Source organism: Balaenoptera acutorostrata, chromosome X, assembly GCF_949987535.1.
Source record: "Balaenoptera acutorostrata chromosome X, mBalAcu1.1, whole genome shotgun sequence".
NCBI classification, from domain to species: Eukaryota; Metazoa; Chordata; class Mammalia; order Artiodactyla; family Balaenopteridae; genus Balaenoptera; species Balaenoptera acutorostrata.
The window spans coordinates 88,603,887-88,618,829 of NC_080085.1; the positions used below are offsets into that span (position 1 = coordinate 88,603,887).

The following is a 14,943-nucleotide window of genomic DNA, read 5'->3' on the forward strand; positions in this document are numbered from 1 at the left end:
AGACTCATCTTTCACCCTCCACCTCTCCTTATACTTTACATTCCAGAATGATGAAGCTCTTTTGGTTCCCTGAATGTGCCAACGCTCTTCTTCTTCCCTCTTTTCTCTGCCTGGGATGGCCACAATGGCCATTTTTCTTGTTTACTTGAAACTTCTGGCTAAATCTATTGCTTCTTCTGGTCTCTCCTTATATGTCAGTTCCTGGAGATCTCTCTGACCATGCCCCCACCCCAAGTCTGGATTAGTAACCTTCCTATATGCTCCTAAAGCACCCTGATGCCTTGGTAGCAGTCATCATATGCATAACTTTTTATGTCTTTTATATAAATTATTTAATTTGTTCAATAATTTAAACAAATGATTTGTTTAATGTCTTTCTCCTCCATTAGAGTAAGTTCCGGGAGATCAGTGACCACATATTTTGTTCACTGCTGCACTCCCAATGCCTAGAAGAAAGACTAGCATAGAGTGGGCACTCAATTATTTTTTGACTGAATTTTTGACTAAATGCCCTCAGTGGGGCATAAAGTGTATACATAAATAAACAGTATGCTTTGAAGATATTATTCAGAAGACCAGAATTCCTTTTCAGCTTAATGAAGGATGACCCTGGGCACTCAAAACAGCAGTCCTCATCTCTAAAGGGAAGGACACAATTCCTGGACCCCTTACCTCAAGGAATTTGTGAGAACAAGAAAAGGAAAAAAAAATCATTCTTCCTGAAGTGTCTCAAGTAATTTCACTTGGCCTCCAGGATACCATACTCTCCTGGTCCTCTGACCTCACTGGCTGCTCCTTCTCAATCTCCTTTGTTGGTCTCTCCTCACCTCCTAGACCTCTAATCTTTGGATTGTGTCCAGACTTATTCCTTGGGCTGCTTCTCTTCACTATCTAGAATTATCCCTAAAAGATCTCATCTAGTCTCATGGCTTTAAATATGCTCTATAAACTAACAATTCCCAAATTTCTCTCTTACTCAAACGCCAGACTTCTATTTCCAACATCCTACTTGACATCTCTGCTGGGATGTCTCAAACACAGCAAGTCCAAAACCAAAGCCCTAATCCTCCCCCAAACCTGCTCTTCCCTCAATTTCATCAAATGGCAACTCTGTCCTTTCATTTCTCAGGTCAAAAATCTTAAGAATCACCCTTGACTCCGCTCATTCTCTCAAAATACATATCCAATGTGTTAGCAAATCCTCTTGGCTCTATCTTCAAAGTATATCTAGAATATGACTAGTTCTCCCCACCTCCACTGCCATTACTCTGGTCTAAACCACCATCACCTAGCTCCTGGATGGTTGCAGTAGCCTCTTAACTGAACTCCCTACTTCTGCCCTTGTCCTCATACAATCTATCCTCAACACAGCAGCCAAAATGAGTTTTTAAAATATAAATCCAGGGAATTCCCTGGTGGTCCAGTGGTTAGGACTCTGCGCTTCCACTGCCGGGGGCTTGGGTTCAATCCCTGGTCAAGGAACTAAGATCCTGCAAGCCTCACGATGCAGCCAAACATCCATCCATCAATCAATCATATATATATATATATATATATATATACATCCCCAATACAGAATTACCACACAACCCAGCAATTCCACTCATAGGTATCTACCCAGGAGAACTGAAAACACGTGTCCACACAAAAACTTGTACACAAATGTTCATAGCAGCATTATTCACAATAGCTAACAGGTGGAAATAGTCCAAATGTCCATCAACAGATGAACAGATAAAGGAAATGTGGTACAGCCATATAATGAAATATTATTGACAATAAAAAGGAATGAAGTTCTGACACATGCTACAACATGGATGAACCTTGAAAATATTGTGCTAAGTAAAATGCCAAACACAAATGGCCACATTCTGTATGATTCCATTTACAGGAAATGTCCAGAATAGGCAAATCCATAGACTCGGAAGGCAGATTAGGGGCTGAGGGAAATGGAGACTGACTGCTTAATGGGCACGGGGCTTCTTTTTGGAGTGATGAAAATGTTCTGAAATTAGACAGTGGTGATGGTTGCACAACATTCTGAAAGTATTAAAAGTTACTTAATTGTATACTTTAAAACTGTTAAAATGATTAATCTCATGTTATGTAAATTTTACCCCAATTTAAAAAAAGAAAAAATAATATCCTGTCACTCAGAGCCCTCCTTCTCACTCGGAGTAAAAGACAGAGTCCTTACAAGTGCCAACAATATCTTACATGATCTGCTTCTCACCTCACCTCTGTCTTTATCCCCTACCCTCCCCACTTGCTCACCAGTTCCAGATGACTCACACGTGCCAAACACAAACTCACCTTAGGGTCTTTATACCTGCTGCTTTCTCTGCCTAGAAAGTATCTCTTTCCCCCAGATACTCTAAGGGTTTGTGCCTCTTTGCTTCCTGTCTTCTCTCAAATGTCATCTTATTATTAAGACTTTTCCCCTGCTGGCCTAGATAAAACAGCTTATATACACATATGCTTTCCTGACACTCCCTCCCTTTAATCTACTTCATTTTTCTCCATAGCACTTGTCAACATCTGATATACAACATATTTACTTGATTATTCCCTTATTGTCTGTGCCCCCCACTCCCAAATTTAAGCTCCTCAAGCAAGGGACTTTGTTGTCTTCACCAGTTTATCCCACTGCCTAAAACAGTGCCTGGAAAATAGTAGGCATTCATAGACATTTGTCAAACAAATGAAGGAACTAATAACAAATGAGCAAAGAATGAAGTAACCAAAATGTATAACGTCTTAGGCAGTAGAGACTAAACTTTCCAATTTAACATGACATGATGTCTGAGATAGCTTTATGAAAACAGACAGCTGGGGTTGAAATCCTAAGGCATGCCAGAGGTGAAATAGCGGTCATTTCTTGAGAGATGCATTAGCTTTATAGGTGAAGACACAGCAGGGAGTTTGATTGCATTTTTACTTTAGAACCATTTTTTTTCCCCATTTGCTACAAAGAATAAAGAACCTAAAGCAGAACCATTCCTCTAGAGAGGTAGTTTAATAATGACCCATGGAGAGTGTTTTCTGCTTGTATTTTTTCCTAAAGATTAATACGTACTGATCCAAAGCTGATACAAACCACCGTAGGGCAAAAAAGCAATTATTTGACATCTGTGCAGTAGAAAAATAGACTAAGAGACGGGAGTCCTGGGCTCTAACTATCTGTATGATCTCAGGTAAATCACTTATCCTGCTTTCTTTTCTGTAAAAATAAGGGGGTTGAATTAGATTATCTCTGAGGCTCCATAATTTTATGGAAAAGATCATTTATGGCCACTTAATCTGTTTCCATGTTTAGGATAAATAAGAGTCTTCTGAGCCCAATGAGACAAGAGATCATAGACAGCCAGAAGCAATGGGCTTCAGAAATTACATTCTGACCAGTGATGCCAGATGTGTTAATCAGGTTCAGGAAATAAAAGCCATCCTTATCCGCAAAGGAAAAAGGGGGGCCTCATCACCTAAAACAGATGAGTCACCCACCCAAGGTTGTGTGGATAAAATCATAGTACATACATACAATGAAACACCATACAGAGACCAAAAAGAATGAGGCAGACCCTTGGTGCTGACATGGAAAGATGTCAATGTTGTATTTTTCTGTCATTTTTTCCCATTTGCACCTTGAGTTATAACTGACATAAATAAATTGCACATGTTTAAGTGTGCAGTTTGATGAGTTTTGACATATGTATACATTGGTGAAACCATCACCACAGTTAAGCTATCGAACATATCTATCACTCCCCAAAGTTTCCTTGTGTCCCTTCATAATCCATCTCTCCCTCCTCACCCCATCTCCAAGTAAGTGCTGATCTGCTGTCACTGAAATTTAGCTTGCTTTTTCTAGAATTTTACATAAACAGAATCATACAGTATGTCCTCTTTTTTGTTTGGCTTCTTTCACTCAGTGTGATTATTTTGAGATTCATCCATGTTGTTGCATGTATCAGTGGTCCATTCCTTTCCACTGCTGAGTAGTATTCCACTGTATAAACAAAGCACAGTTCATCCCTTCACCTGTTGATAGACACTGGGGTTGTCTCTACGTTTTGGTGATCACAAATAAAGCCACTATGAACATTCATGTACAAGTCTTTGTATGGACATATTCTTTTATTTTTTTTCTAATACGTTTTTTTAACACCTTTATTGGAGTATAATTGCTTTACAATGGTGTGTGAGTTTCTGCTTTATAACAAAGTGAATCAGCTTTACATATACGTATATCCCCATATACCCTCCCTCCTGTGTCTCCCTCCCACCCTCCCTATCCCACCCCTCTAGGTGGTCACAAAGCACCGAGCTGATCTCCCTGTGCTATGCGGCCGCTTCCCACTAGCTATCTATTTTACATTTGGTAGTGTATATATGTCCATGCCGCTCTCTCACTTTGTCCCAGCTTACCCTTCCCCCTCCCTGTGTCCTCAAGTCCATTCTCTACATCTGTGTCTTTATTCCTGTCCTGCCCCTAGGTTCTTCAAAACCTTTTTTTTTTAGATTCCATATATATGTGTTAGCATACGGTATTTGTTTTTCTCTTTCTGACTTACTTCACTCTGTATGACAGACTCTAGGCCCATCCACCTCACTACAAATAACTCAATCTCGTTTCTTTTTATGGCTGAGTAATATTCCATTGTATATATGTGCCACATCTTCTTTATCCATTCATCTGTCGATGGACACTTAGGTTGCTTCCATGTCCTGGCTATTGTAAGTAGAGCTGCAATGAACATTGTGGTACATGACTCTTTTTGATTTATGGTTTTCTCAGGGTATATGCCCAGTAGTGGGATGGCTGGGTCGTATGGTAGTTCTATTTTTAGTTTTTTAAGGAACCCCTATACTGTTCTCCATAGTGGCTGTATCAATTTACATTCCCACCAACAGTGCAGGAGGGTTCCCTTTCCTCCACACCCTCTCCAGCATTTATTGTTTGTAGATTTTTTGATGATGGCCATTCTGATTGGTGTGAGGTGATATCTCATTGTAGTTTTGATTTGCATTTCTCTAATGATTAATGATGTTGAGCATTCTTTCATGTGTTTGTTGGCAATCTGTATATCTTCTACGACATATTCTTTTGCTTCTCTTGAGTGAATACCTAGAAATTTAAAGGCTGACTCACAGGTAGGTGCACATTTAACTTAAGACACTACTAAACTGTTTTTCAAAGTGGCTGCACCATTGTACATTCCTACCAGCACTGTATGAGAATTCCAGTTGCTCTATATCCTTGTCAAAAATTGGTATGGTCAGGGGATCGGATCAAGATGGCGGAGGAGCAGGAAGTGGAGCTCACCTCCTCCCACAAATACATCAAAAATACACCTACATGTGGAACGATTCTCACAGAACATCTACTGAACACTGGCAGAAGACCTCAGACTTCCAAAAGGGCAAGAAAATCTCTACGTAACAGGGTAGGACAAAAGAAAAAAAAGAAAGAAAGGAATAGGGATGGGACCTGTGCCCCTGGGAAGGAGTTGCAAAAGAGGAAAGGTCTCCACACACTGGTAAGTCCCCTCACTGGTGGGGAGATCAAGCCAGGACAGATGGTGAGCTTCGGAGCCTCGGAGGAGAGTGAAACAACTGGTTTATGGAGGGCAAAGTGGAGAAAGACCTGCACAGAAGGTCAGTGCCGCCATCTGGCACTACCCAGCCTGAGACGCTCAGCCGCTGGGGCGGGTGGGGGCTGGGTGCTGAGCCTCGGGCTTCAGAGGTCATATCCAGGGAGAGGACTGGGGTTGGCTACATGGAGACAGCCTGAGGGGGCTAAGGTGTGGTGCACCACAATCAAGGGAATACAGGAATAAGCCTGGGCCCGCAGGAGAGGCAAGGCGCCATTGTTGGGGGGTGTGCTAGGAGAGGAGTGAGCTCACCATAGGAGCTTCTTTCTCCGAGCACACACTCTCAAGCAGCAAGGCACTGCCTACACAAGCTCCAAGGGTGGGCGTGAGCCACCACTGCCATCTCAGACCCCGGAGATGGGCACAGACTGCTGCCACCATCAAGCATCCCAAGATTGAGTGCCAACCGCTGCCCCTGCCTCCCCAGGAAGGTGTGCAGCCCACTGCCACCAAGGATCCCGTGACCAGGCGCCAGCCACTGCCCCCACTTCCCTGGGAGTGTGCAAGACCCGCCACTGCTGAGGGTGCTGTGACCAGTCACCAACCTCTGCCCCCCCACCCCTGCCGTCTCCCCTGGAGCATGCACTGCCAACACACGCTGAGGAAAGAGATGGCAAGCAACCAAACCAAAAACAGCCCTCACGCCAAAAAAATATTAAACCCAAACGACCTACGCAGGAACACTCCTGCATATAAATAGCCCTCCAAGACTACAGTAGATAACTGTTTCTCCTAAACTCACAGGGCAAGAGAAATATAAGCAAAATGAAGAAGCAGAGGAACCACTCCCAGTTAAAAGACCAAGAAAATTGTCCTGAAAGAACAAACAATGAAACAGACCACTTCAGTTTAATAGACATGGATTTCAAATAGGAGATAATGAAAATACTAAAGGAATTAAGAAAGGCTATTGACAGAAATGCAGATTACTATAAAAAGGAACAAGAAACTATAAGAAGGAACCAAGAAAAATTAGAAAATTCATTTGCCGAGACAAAAGCTGAGCTAAAGGCAATGAACAGCAGAATGAATAATGCAGAAGAAAGAATAAGTGATCTGGAAGATAGAATAATGAAAATTACCCAATCAAAAGAGCAGGCAGAAAGCCAAATGAAAAAGAAAAAAAGTGAAAGCAATATAAGAGACCTATGGGATAATATAAAGCGTGCCAATCTATGCATAATGGGGATTCCAGAAGGAGAAGAAAGAGAAAAGGGGATTGAAAATGTATTTAAAGGGGACTTCCCTGGTGGCGCGGTGGTTAAGAATCCACCTGCCAATGCAGGGGACACAGGTTCGAGCCCCGGTCTTGGAAGATCCCACATGCCGTGGAGCAACTAAGCCCGTGCACCACAACTACTGAGCCTGCATGCCACAACTACTGAAGCCCACACACCTAGAGCCCACGTTCCGCAACAAGAGAAGCCACCACAGTGAGAATCCCACGCACCGCAACGAAGAGTAGCCCCGCTCGCTGCAACTAGAGAAAGCCAGTGTGCAGCAACAAAGACCCAATGCAGCCAAAAATAAATAAATAAATAAATTTAAAAGAAAAAAGAAAGGAAATGTATTTGAAGAAATTATGGCTGAAAACTTCCCAAACCTAAGAACGAAACAGATATCCAGATACAAGAAGCACAGAGGGTCCCAAACAAGATGATCCCAAACAGACCTACACTAAGACATATTATAATAAAATGGAAAAAGTTAAAGAGAGGATTCTAAAGGCAGCAACAGAAAAACAGAGTTAATTACAAGAGAACCCCCATAAGGCTATCAGCTGATTTCTCTACAGAAATGCTGCAGGACAGAAGGGAGTGGCAAAATATATTCAAAGTCTTGAAGGAGAAAAATCTGCAACCTAGAATGCTCTACCCAGCAAGATTATCATTTAGAATGGGAGGAGAAATAAAGAATTTCTCAGACAAGCAAAAACTAAAAGAATACAGCAATACTAAAGCTATCCTAAAAGAAATATTGAAAGGTCTTCTCTAAATTGAAAAGAAGCAAGAAGATATAGGAAGGAGGAAATCACAATTGGAAAGTAAATCACTAAAATTAGCCAGTATACAGATCAAAAAGAGAAAAAAAAAACTATTTGTGAAAGCGATGATAAACACAAGGAACAGCAAAAGGATAAACATGAAGATGTAAAAGAGGACATCAAAATCATAAAATGTAGGGAAGGAGAGTAAGAAAATGTAGATTATTTTTTTTTAGAATGTGTTTGAGCCTATATGTCTATCAGTCAAAAGCAAGCAGATATAGGTAGAGGTTAACATACTTGAAAAACAGGGCAACCACAAATCAAAAATATACAACAGATTCACAAAAAACAAAAAGAAGAGACCACAAGCATAAAATAAAAGGAAATTACCAAGCCACAAAAAGAAAAAGAAAGGAACAAAGAAGAAACATAGAATCAACTGGAAAACAAGGTTTAAAATGGCAATAAATACATATGCATCAGTAATTACCTAAAATGTCAATTGACTGAATGCTCCAATCAAAAGACATAGAGTGGGGTTTCCCTGGTGGTGCAGTGGTTGAGAATCTGCCTGCCAATGCAGAGGACACGGGTTCGAGCCCTGGTCTGGTAAGATCCCACATGCCGCGGAGCAACTGGGCCCGTGAGCCACAACTACTGAGCCTGCGCGTCTGGAGCCTGTGCTCCGCAACAAGAGAGGCCGCGATAGTGAGAGGCCTGCGCACCGCGATGAAGAGTGGCCCCCGCTCGCCGCAACTAGAGAAAGCCCTCACGCAGAAACAAAGATCCAACACAGCCAAAAATAAATTAATTAATTAATTTAAAAAAAGACATAGAGTGGCAGCCTGGATACAAAAAAATAAGAGCCTACAATATGCTGCCTACAAGAGACCCACCTTAGGGCAAAGGACATACACAGACTGAAACTGAGGGGATGGAAAAAGTTATTTCATGTAAATGGAAATGACAAGAAAGCAGGAGTTGCAATACTCATATCAGACAAAATAGACTTTAAAACACAGGCCATAAAGAAAGAAAAAGAAGGACACTATATAATGGTAAAAGGATCAATACAAGAGAATTTTACACTTATCAACATATATGCACCTAATATAGGAGAACCCAAACACATAAAACAAACACTAACCGACATTAAGGGAGAAACTGATGGGAATATAGTAACAGTAGGAAACTTTAACACCACACTCACATCAATGGGCAGATCTTCTAGACAAAAAATCAGTAAGGCAAGAGAGATCCTAAATGATACAATAGAACAGTTAGACTTAATTGATATTTTCAGGATATTACATCTAAAAAAAACAGAATACACATTCTTTTCAACTGCACATGGAACATTGTCTAGGATTGACCACATACTAGGGCACAAAATTAACCTCAACAAATTTAAGAGTATAGAAATTATTTCAAGAATCTTCTCTGACCACAATGGCATGAAACTAGAAATAAACCACAGGAAAAGAAATGACAGAAAAATGATTACACGGAGACTAAGCAACATGCTACTAAAAAACCAATGGGTCAACGAGGAAATCAAAATGGAAATTAAAAAATACTTTGAGAAAACAACAAATGAAAACACAACCATACAAAATCTATGGGATGCAGCAATAGCAGTTCTTAGAGGGAAGTTCATAGCAATACAGGTCTTCCTAAAAAAACAAGAAAAATCTCAAATAAACAACCTAACATACCACCTAAAGGAATTAGAAAAAAAAGAACAAACAAAACCTGAAGTCAGCAGAAGGAAGGAAGTAATAAAGATCAGGGAGGAAATAAACAAAATAGAGATTTTAAAAGACAATAGAAAAAGTAAATAAAACCAAGAGCAGGTTCTTTGAAAGGGTAAACAAAATTGACAAACCTCTGGCCAGGCTCACCAAGAAGAAAAGAGAGAGAACCCAAATAAAATAACAAATGAAAAAGGAGAAATCTCAACTGATACTGCAGAAATACAAAAAAAAACCCATAAGAGAATAATATGAACAATTTTATGACAACAAATTTGACAACCTAGAAGAAACAGACAACTTTCTAGAAACATAAAGCCCACCAGACTGATCACTAGAACTGAAATAGAATCTGTAATTTTAAAAAACTCCCTACAGAGAACACACGGCGTGCCTCAGGCTGCTGCAATGTCATGGTGGCCTCTGCTGCCGCAGGCTTGCCCCACATTCCATACCCCTCCCTCCCCCCAGCCTGAGTGAGCCAGAGCCCCCTAATCAGCTGCTCCTTTAACCCTGTCCTGTCTGAGCAAACAGCAGACGACCTCAGGTGACCTACATGCAGAGGCAGGGCCAAATCCAAAGCTGAACCCCAGGAGCTGTGCAAACAAAGAAGAGAAGGGGAAATTTCTCCCAGCAGCCTCAGGAACAGCGGATTAAATCTCCACAATCAACCTGATGTACCCTGCAACTCTGGAATACCTGAATAGACAACGAATCATCCCAAAATTGAGGTGGTGGACTTTGGGAGCAACTGCAGACTTGGGGTTTGCTTTCTGAATCTAATTTGTTTCTGGTTTTATGTTGATCATAGTTTAGTATTTAGAGTATATTATCACTGGTAGATTTGTTTATTGATTTGACTGCTCTCTTCCTCTTTTTTATATATATAGATAAATATTCTTTTTTCCTTTTTCTCTTTTTGTGAGTGTGCATGTGTATGCTTCTTTGTGTGATTTTTTCTGTATAGCTTTGCTTTTACCATTTGTCCTAGGGTTCTGTCCATTTCTTTTTTTTTTTTTCTTAGTATAGTTTTTAGTGGTTCTTATCATTGGTGGATTTCTTTTTTGTTTTGGTTGCTCTCTTCTTTCTTTCTTTTCTATTTTTTTACTACGTTTTAGTTTTTCATATTTTTTTATTTTAATAACTTTATTTTATCTTATTATTATTTTTTCTTCCTTTCTTTCTTTTTTTCTCCCTTTTCTTCTGAGCCGTGTGGCTGACAGGGTCTTGGTGCTCCAGCCAGGTGTCGGGCCTGTGCCTCTGAGGCGGGAGAGCCGAGTTCAGGGCATTGGTCCACCAGAGACCTCCCAGCTCCATGTAATATCAAACGGCAAAAGCTTTCCCAGAGATCTCCACCTCAACGCTAAGACACAGCTCCACTCAACGACCAGCAAGCTACAGTGCTGGACAGCCTATGCCAAACAACTAGCAAGACAGGAACACAACCCCACCCATTAGCAGAGAGGCTGCCTAAAATCACTATAAGGTCAAAGACACCCCAAAACACACCACCGGATGTGCTCCTGCACACCAGAAAGACAAGATCCAGTCTCATCCACCAGAACACAGGCACCACTCCCCTCCACCAGGAACCCTACACACCCCAATGAACCAACCTTACCCACTGGGGGCAGAAACCAAAAGCAACAGGAACTACGAACCTGCAGCCTGCGAATAGGAGACCCCAAACACAGTAAGTTAAGCAAAATGAGAAGACAGAGAAACACACAGCAGATGAAGGAGCAAGGTTAAAAGGATCATACACCAAGATCAAGTGGGGTTTATTCCAGGAATGCAAGTATTCTTCAATATACGCAAATCAATCTATGTGATAAGCCACACTAACAAACTGAAGGAGAAAAACCATATGATCATCTCAATAGATGCAGGAAAAGCTTTCAACAAAATTCAACACCCACTTATAATAAAAACCCTCCAGAAAGTAGGCATCAAGGGAACTTACCTCAACATAATAAAGGCTATATATGACAAACCCACAGCCAAGATCGTTCTCAATGGTGAAAAACTGAAACCATTTCCTCTAAGATCAGGAACAAGACAAGGTTGTCCACTCTCACCACTATTATTCAACATAGTTTTGGAAGTTTTAGCCACAGGAATCAGAGAAGAAGAAGAACGAAAAGGAATCCAAATCAGAAAAGAAGAAGTAAAGCTGTCACTGTTTGCAGATGACAGGATAGTATACATAGAATCCTAAAGATGCTACCAGAAAACTACTAGAGCTAATCAATGAATTTGGTAAAGTAGCAGGATAAAAAATTAATGCACAGAAGTCTCTTGCATTCCTATACACTAATGATAAATAATCTGAAAGAGAAAATAAGGAAACACTCCCATTTACCACTGCAACAAAAAGAAAAAAATGCCTAGGCATAAACCTACCTAAGGAGACAAAAGATCTGTATGCAGAAAACTATTAAGACACTGATGAAAGAAATAAAAGATGACACAAACAGACGGGGTGATATACCATGTTCCTGGACTGGAAGAAACAACATTGTGAAAATGACTATACTACCCAAAGCAATCTACAGATTCAGTGCAATCCCTATCAAACTACCACTGGCATTTTTCACAGAACTAGAACAAAAGTTTTCACAATTTGTATGGAAACACAAAAGACCCCGAATAGCCAAAGCAATCTTGAGAAAGAAAAACGGAGCTGGAGGAATCAGGCTCCCTGACTTCAGACTATACTACAAAGCTACAGTAATCAAGAAAGTACGGTACTGGCACAAAGACAGAAATATAGATCAATGGAACAGGATAGAAAGCCCAGAGATAAACCCACGCACATATGGTCACCTTATCTTTGATAAAGGAGGCAAGCATATACAATGGAGAAAAGACAGCCTCTTCAATAAGTGGTGCTGGGAAAACTGGACAGCTACAAGTAAAAGAATGAAATTAGAACACTCCCTAACACCATACATAAAAATAAACTCAAAATGGATTAAAGACCTAAATGTAAGGCCAGACACTATAAAACTCTTAGAGGAAAACATAGGCAGAACACTCTATGACATAAATCACAGCAAGATCCTTTTTGACCCACCTCCTAGAGAAAAACAAAAATAAACAAATGGGACCTAATGAAACTTAAAAGCTTTTGCACAGGAAAGGAAACCATAAACAAGACGAAAAGACAACCCTCAGAATGGGAGAAAATATTTGCAAATGAAGCAACTGACAAAGGATTAATCTCCAAGATTTACAAGCAGCTCATGCAGCTCAATAACAAAAAAACGAACAACCCAATCCAAAAATGGGTGGAAGACCTAAATAGACATTTCTCCAAAGAAGATATACAGATTGCCAACATACACATGAAAGAATGCTCAACATCACTTATCATTAGAGAAATGCAAATCGAAACTACAATGAGGTATCACCTCACACCAGTCAGAATGGCCATCATCAAACAATCTACAAACAATAAATGCTGGAGAGGGTGTGGAGAAAAGGGAACTCTCTTGCACTGCTGGTAGGAATGTAAATTCATACAGCCACTATGGAAAACAGTATGGAGGTTCCTTAAAAAACTAAAAATAAAACTACCGTATGACCCAGCAATCCCACTACTTGGCATATACCCCGAGAAAACAATAATTCAAAAAGAGTCATGTATCACAATGTTCATTGCAATTCTATTTACAATAGCCAGGACATGGAAGCAACCTAAAGTGTCCACCGACAGATGAATGGATAAAGAAAATGTGGCACATATGTAAAATGGAATATTACTCAGCCATAAAAACAAATGAAGTTGAGTTATTTGTAGTGAGGTAGATGGACCTAGAGTCTGTCATACAGAGTGAAGTAAGTCAGAAAGAGAAAAACAAATACCGTATGCTAACATATATATATGGAATCTAAAAAAAAATGGTTCTGAAGAACCTAGGGGCAGGACAGGAATAAAGACGCAGATGTAGAGAATGGACTTGAGGACACGGGGAGGGGGAAGAGTAAGCTGGGACGAAGTGATAGAGTGGCATGGACATATATACACTACCAAATGTAAAACCGATAACTAGTGGGAAGCAGCCGCATAGCACAGGGAGATCAGCTCGGTGTTTTGTGACCACCTAGAGGGGTGGGATAGGGAGGGTGGGAGGGAGACGCAAGAGAGAGGAGATATGGGGATATATGTATATGTATAGCTGATTCACTTTGTTATAAAGCAGAAACTAACACACCATTGTAAAGCAATTATACTCCAATAAAGATGTTAAAAAAAAAAACTCCCTACAAACAAAAGGCCAGAACCAGATCGCTTCACAGGCGAATTCTAGCAAACACACAAAGAAGAACTTATACTGATCCTTCTCAAACTTTTCCAAAAGATTGAAGAGGAGCGATCACTCCCAAAGACATTCTGTGAAGCCAGCATCACCCTGATACCAAAACCAGACAAAGATACCATGAAAAAAAGAAAATTATAGGCCAATACCTTTGATGAATATAGATGCAAAACTTCTCAACAAAATATTAGCAAACCGAATCCAACAACACATTAAAAATGTTCATATGCCACAACCAGTGGGATTCATCCCAAGTTCACAAGGATGGTTCAACATATGCAAAACAATCAATGTAATACACCACATAAACAAAAGAAAAGTCAAAAACCACATGATCCTCTCAGTAGATGCAGAAAAAGCCAAAATTCAACATCCATTGATGATAAAAACTCTTACCAAAATGGGTATAGAGGGAACATACCTCAACATAATAAAAGCCATTTATGACAAACCCACAGCCATTGTAATACTCAATGGTGAAAAGCTGAAAGCCTTCGTGCTCAACTCTGGAACAAGAAAAGTATGCCCACTCTCACCTCCTCTATTCAACATAGTACTGGAAGTCCTAGCCACAGACAAGAAAAAGAGATAAAAGGTATCCATATTGGAAGGGAAGAGGAAAAATTGTCACTATATGCAGATGACATGATACTATACATAGAAAACCCTAAGGACTCCACACAAAAACTATTAGATCTAATAAATGAGTTCAGCAAAGTAGCAGGATACAAGATTGACACACAGAATCGACTGCATCTTTACACTGACAATGAAATATCAGAAAGAGAATGTAAAAAAAAAATACCTTCTAGAATTGCACCAAAAAAAATACCTACAAATAAACCTGACCAAGGAGATGAAAGACTAATATGATGAGAACTATAAAACATTAATAAAGGAAATTAAAGAGGATTCAAAGAAATGGAAAGATACCCCATGCTCTTGGATTGGAAGATTTAATATTGTTGAAATGGCAATACTACCCAAAGCAATCTACAGATTTAATGTGATCCCTATCAAATTACCCATGACATTTTTCACAGAACTAGAACAAATAATCCAAAAATTTACATGGAACCATAAAAGACCCAGAACTGTCAAAGTAATTCTGAGGGAAAAAAAAACACCTGCCTGCAGGTGACATAACTCTCGCAGACTTCAGAAAATACTACAAAGCTACAGTAATCAAAACAGAGTGGTACTGGTACAAAAAGAGACATATGGATCAATGG

At 40.1% G+C, this 14,943-nt stretch overlaps 1 protein-coding gene across 5 annotated transcripts in view; it reads right to left on the bottom strand.

The window, feature by feature from the left end:
* The window catches only part of SYTL4 (synaptotagmin like 4), a 79,586-nt gene that overhangs the window by 16,458 nt on the left and 48,185 nt on the right, over positions 1–14,943 (bottom strand). The window lies entirely within an intron of this gene.